This window comes from Phaenicophaeus curvirostris, chromosome 4 (assembly GCF_032191515.1).
Source record: "Phaenicophaeus curvirostris isolate KB17595 chromosome 4, BPBGC_Pcur_1.0, whole genome shotgun sequence".
Classification (NCBI taxonomy): Eukaryota; Metazoa; Chordata; class Aves; order Cuculiformes; family Cuculidae; genus Phaenicophaeus; species Phaenicophaeus curvirostris.
The window spans coordinates 50,397,370-50,404,021 of NC_091395.1; positions in this window are offsets into that span (position 1 = coordinate 50,397,370).

A 6,652-nucleotide genomic window follows, 5' to 3' on the forward strand; every position below is an offset into this window, starting at 1 on the left:
CTTCTACCACCACGCTGGTCTGCCATGACTCCTCAAAGGCTTTAAGGGCTCTCCACATCTCTAATCCCATCTGGGCTCTGGTCGACCTAATTCTTAGTAAGGAAATAAAGGTAAATACTAGTATTTTTTTCTAGTTCTCTGATAAAAGTTGTGAGGTCTAGAGCCATCAGATAGCTATTAGCCAGAAATAGAATCACAGAATAACCAGGTTGGAAGAGACCCACCGGATCATCGAGTCCAACCATTAAATAGGAATGATTTAATCCTATTGCAGGATTATTTTTAATCCTATTTATGATCCTGTAATCAAAGCAAGTTTCCTTTTTCAACCCATATTCATTGGTTCAAGACACACTCAAGAGTGAATCTCAGGCTGGTATCTCCACAATGCTGTTGGTTCAGCATTACAAATGAAGCCAAGTGTCAGGAAAAAAGGCAAAATAGTACCTTCATTTATAATATGTGTATTCTTGCCATTATTAATAAAATTGGTATTTATATTTTATTATAACAGCATTACAAAATTACAAGAAATCATCCCATCTATCTATTTTTTCTTCCAGCATGAGGCTCTAGACTGTTTCCCTGGACTGTTATACACGTAGTGTAAGACAAACACACACTCTCAAGCTTAAAATTCCTGTGCTGGGCAACTTTCACCACTGTACCAGTATAGTACAGCAGTATTATGGTATTTCTGTGCCATAACCTTACCAAGAACAGATGTCACCTTGCGGTTTGGTTTCAGATGTCCATTTGCAGTAACAGCAACTGAGACCTGGTTTAATTTAGTGTAAAAAAAGCTAAATTCAGAGCAGATCAGGTGCTGTCAGTGTAAGATACAAACAGCTTAGACCTGGGGGTTTGGTTTGGTTTTTTTAGCAAAATAACCAATTTACACAGTTTTGAGCCACTAGTTTAGAACATGCTGTTTACTCAGACTAATTGAAATGGACGTGTTACTTAAGTTGCAGTTAGTCATACCTAAAATTCTAGTTTGGGCGAGAAAGACACCTGGTACTAACTGGTATTAATCAACTGAAAAATGGTTAAATTCAAAATTTCATACACATTTCATTTATTTAATAGCTGAAGAATTTGAAGGCAGCCCTTCATTTAAACCACAAGCTCTTCAGGTCACACAACACACCATACACTGACTGGAAATGGAAACACTAATTGTATTTATATATTAAAGGACTGGCACAGCTCTATCTGGGTCTGGTATTAGTTAGGTAGATTCCTGCCCAAATTATAGTGGCATGTAGAAATAATTGAATTTCCTTTTCTGAGCAAAGGTGTGATGTTCAGAGTAAAGTTGAAAGCAGTGACAGTGTGTCTGGGGAGGACTTTGCACAGATCCAAATAATCCTTCATGTGCCCTCATCTAAGCAAGTTACTTGAGCCTAAATAGTAATCACTCACTTATTTGCAGAATGTAGAAGTGCTTTTAAAGAATAAAACACTCAATTTCTCATCAACATGAAAAGCATACATAAAGGTTCAGGGAAAGTGAAGTCTGTCTATGTCTACGTAGCATGTACCAAACGCAGTAGTACAAAATGAACAAGTTATCCTGAAAGCAGTCATAAAAGCTTAGACCGAGGAAACATAAAAAAAATAATAAAATAGCCCTTCAGATTGTCTTAATTTTACATTTGTGTCACTAGAGATTCTGATAAATACTTGTAATCTAGTGAATGTGAAAACTGCATATTGTAATATTTTAAAAACTTAGTATAGTCATTTTATACAATAAACTTTGTGTGATTTTTCCTAAACTCCAACATATTTTGTTATCTTTTTCATTAAGTAAGTACCCAAGAACTACACTTTACCAGAAAATAGACAAAACTTAGAAAAATACTTATCATTTTTAAAAATTCTGATTATTTTTTATTAACTAAGACAATTCAGCCATTAAAAGTCCAAGCTGTATAAAAGCTTATTATTATTCCAAATAATAAGTCTTTGCTTTGTCAATGCTGTTTTGGAGGCACATGTATCAACACGTTTTTACTGAAGGTCATGAGTGCAGTTTATAAAGGTTACACTTTATAGCTACTTTATGTGATGGACGTAAAAGGCTGAATGCCAGCTACTGTGAAGAGAAGGAATCAACCTCTTTCTAAAATTTGTCTTTCAAAACAACACTCCGAATGCAGGCCAAAGCCCTTCAGAAAATAAAAAAAAACCACACCAAACCATTTCACAGGAAGTGTTACTATCAGTGGTAAAGAGCATCTTTCTGCTGTCATTTTTCAAGCAGGTAACATTACTTTGAGAACTGTGGTTTTGCAAGGCAGAAGTGCCGCCTTCTCAAAGAAGAAAGTATAAACACATCACCCACTCAATTTGTGTTCATGCTTTTGTCTCAATAGTGAAATGACACCAAGTGCTCTATGCTTGTGTTCCATTTACCAAGTGCAAAGGTACAATTTCCACATAAACACCACACCTGTGTATCAGCAAGAACACAACAGATACATCTGTCGTTTTAAACTATCAAAGCCACACTTCCAACTTTTCAACCATAAAATTAAATAGACGCTTCTTCAGGATACTTCATTGGTATGCTGCATGAAGTCTACTCCACTCCAGCAAAATAGCAGTAGCCAGAATCTTCCTACTTATTCGCACCCACCCCCTACTCACAGGCAAACCAACACCCTTCACACTGTGCCTGTGCTTAGGGGCCCTATCCACACCATGCACTGCTACCTGTGCTCTCACACAAAACAACATTCAAAAAATTATTGCCTTTTCTACATCAAGCCAATTAGGACTACTAATAGTCACCACTGGACTAAACTTACCACAACTAGCCTTCCCACACATTTCAGCTTACACATACAGTGCAGAAACTTAAAACATTCAATCTGAATACATGCTAATACAGCTGCAAGCTGCAACAAACACATTTTCATTCCTTTAATACAAAGCTTGAGTATTTAATGCTAGTAGTAGTTAGACCAATTGAGAATGACAGACAAACCTTACATAAAGCTGAAAGACACTATCTAACTCTGATGGCACTTTTACAGGATGACAAACTTTTGCAATACATATATGCAATACAGAAGTCAAAAGGCTCAAATCCTGGAGGACATTCAGGAATATGTTTTCCAGGGAGCAAGTTGATAATTTTCAGCCTTCACATTTACTTTTTTCAGGACATATTTTTGCTTTTACTTACCACTCATCTCCACAGCCTCCTACAAGACTGAATCAGCATCACAACTCACTGCCAACTAGATTAGATGGGGAGCCTGCTGCTCCCAACTTAGTTTTCTCCTACCAGGATGCTGAGAGAATCCAAGACAATTTCTGAATTTAAATGTTCATTAAGATTTAAATCTTCGTGCAGTACCAAATTTAGCTGAGCCATTTACCTTTATTATCTGCTGGTTCTGCATGAGTCTCTACATTATTGAGCTGTAAACATTAAAGAAGGAAGACTGAAGATATTTTGATGACATTGTATTTTCCCAGAGATAGGTGAGAAGATATCAATATGTTTAGACTGACTCCAGGACAGCCTTTGAATTGAAACAAACATAGTCAGCCTTCAAAGTGCTGATATGCAGGCGAAATTCTTAGGCAGTCTCAAAATCCCACACAAACGTGCATAAATCTTCTACATGAACACTTTGTCCCAAAAGTGGTGCTTTTTTACAGCCTGTGCAGTCTCATTTCCACCAGGCCATCTGCAAGGAGTTACATTAGCTCAAAATCTAGCCTTCTTTTTCCTGATATTGACACTTCAATCATGAACATACTGTTCTAAAACTATCTTGTAACGGAAGCCTTTTTCTTTTTCTACTTTGCTATATTTACAAGTGTGGCATTATACAGGCTTATGATTTAAAGAAAAAAAAGAAAATTAAAAAATCTTACTTAAGATTTTAAAAACTCTAATTAAAATATAGGGTCTTAAACGCAATTACAGAAGTCCCTTTTTTTTATAAGTTATTTTGCATTTGCTGGTTAATCCCCTATAATCGCTATTGCTATGCATCCTCTGTACTCCTGTTGTGTGGATAAAATGAAGCAAGGGAGCTATTAGTGTCTAACTTGGCATCAAAAGCAATCTTTTTTCTTTTATCTATAGATTTAACTGGCTATAAATAAGCTGCATGGGCAACTAGTACAAGACAGTATATTCCAGTAAAAAGACTATGGGCTACAGAGTACAACTGAGTAGAGTAAGGTTTGTTTAACTAATTGTTACCATGCTGTGGACTGAGTTCCTATTTTGCTGAAAATGCTTTGCTGTGCTCTGAAACATCATGAAGAAAAATCACAACAAAACAAAAATCACAAAAAAACCATACAAACCACCATCACAACCCTAGAGCTGCTTTCCCACTATCAAAACAAGTTGTTGGCTGTCATTTCTTTAGTTTTCTCCTTTACTTTGAGACTAACTAGTTCTCCAAGTACCTGCTGGGGGACTAAAATGAGATGGCCCACCAAGCACTGAGAATTTCTTTTATACAATTTTTAGATCTTTGGGAATATTAGTTCATAGTGGTACCACAGGTGTGTGCAAGTCAGGAACTATCCTGCCTCTCATGCTTGTCAAGAAAAACACACTTCCTTATTGTAGTCTTTGGTTTTCTCACAGATGGTATGGAAACTTAGCTATCAAAATAAAAACAGATAAATGTCTTGGTAATTACATGCAGCAGACAAACGTATAATACCTATTTTTTTAAAAAAACCTTACCTCTCCTTTGCCCTCGGTAATTACAATATTACTCAAAATTCTTCATTTTTCTACTCAAAACCATATTTGGGGTATCTAATTAACTTCTGTTGCCACACAAGCTGCAGGCTGTTTTTCCAGAACGGTGGTGGCTTTAGTTATGAGATCAGTGCAGAAATATGTAGTTGTACTTTAAGCCCAGATTCACAGCTGTGACCAACAATCGGGCTCTTAGAACAGGAAACATACTGTTTTGCATTTTCTTTTGTAACTTTCTTAGATAACAAGGAAGTACACTAAACAACATTGATATGCCTTTGTGTCCCCTTAGTTCATAATGAATGACACAAAGTACAAGACTTCATATTGCTGTCATTGGTTACTAACGGGCCCAACTCCAATGAAAATACATCTGTGTAACTAGAGTCACAGCTGATCTATGGCTATGGGAACCAATACCAAATTCTACCCAAAAACTATGTGCTAAAGTCTTAAGCCACATAAGAAGCAGACTGAAAGAGCATGGATGTGTAAATCTACATAAGATCCTTGGCAAGGGATCGCAAACTTTGCCCCTGTAACTTAATTTTAAGGACTAAATAGTTTCAGAACTAATAGTGTTGCACGTGTCATTACAGTAGTACTAATGAAATATCATGTTCCAGGGCATAGGCTGATTAAAAGAGGAGGCAGAAAGGATTTTTTCCTCCTTATAATTGTTTATAGTCCAAATTTATTGGGATTAATTTGGGGAAAGCTCCACATACCTTTGAAGCATCAGGTATTGATTGGAATAAGACAGTGAGGTTGGCAAGTTACACATCAGCTCTGCTATGACAAATTCTATATTTCTATCTAAAAGCACAAGGCCTCAAGCAGTCACTTGTGTGGCTCGTATTTAAGGCTGGCACTACAGATGAGGTTCTGAGAGAAAGACAGTATCAAGTTCTCAAAAACAAAAATGCTGACGTTAAAATAAACATTTACAAAGGGAAAAAACTATCTGAAGTGCCAGAATGAAATATCTTCAGGTCTCTAATTTTTACACTTAAAACATAATAATTAACACCCACAGTAAGAGAGACCTGGACAGTTTTTTTCCCCACTGTGTTAACAAGAATTACTCAGTCTGCTATGAAAGCCCATTAAAAGGGATAGCAAAATATTTCAAGCCTGCAAATAGTCAGTGGCATACTTTCAAAATACTTTAGGTTCCAAACTACAAATTGTTATGATATTCACTTCTAAGTAACAAACAATTTAGTAAGGAGTATAACGACCTTGCTAAAGCATACACCTGCACTTTAACAGAATCATATCGTTGTTTGTGTTGGAAGGGACCTTAAAGATCATCCAGTTATAAGCCCCCTGCTATGGGCAGGGTCACCTCCCACTAGATCAGGCTGCTCAAGGCCCCATCCAACCTGGCCTTGAACACCTCCAGGGAGGAGGCATCCACAACTTGTGACAACCTGTGCTAGTGTCATCAGCCTCATCATGAAGAATTTCTTCTTAATGTCTAACATAAATCTTCCCTTTTCGATTTAAAGCCATTCCCTCTCATCCTATCACTACATGTCCTTCTTATAAGTCCCCTCCCAGCTTTCCTGTAGGCCCCCTTCAGGTACCCTCAGAGCCTTCTCTTCTCCAAGCTGAACAACCCCAACTCTCTCAGCCCGTCCTCATAGCAGAGATGCTCCAGCCCCCTGATCATCATCATGGCCTTCCTCTGGATCCACTCTAACAGGTCCATATCCTTCTTATGTTGGGGATTCCAGAACTGGACACAATATGGCAGGTGAGGTCTCATGAGAACAGAGTAGAGGGGCACAATCACCTCCCTTGACCTGCTGGCCACGATTCTTCTGATGCAGCCCAGGCCTTCTCGGCTGCAAGTGCACATTGCCAGCTCACATCAAGCTTCTCAGCCACCAGCACACCCAA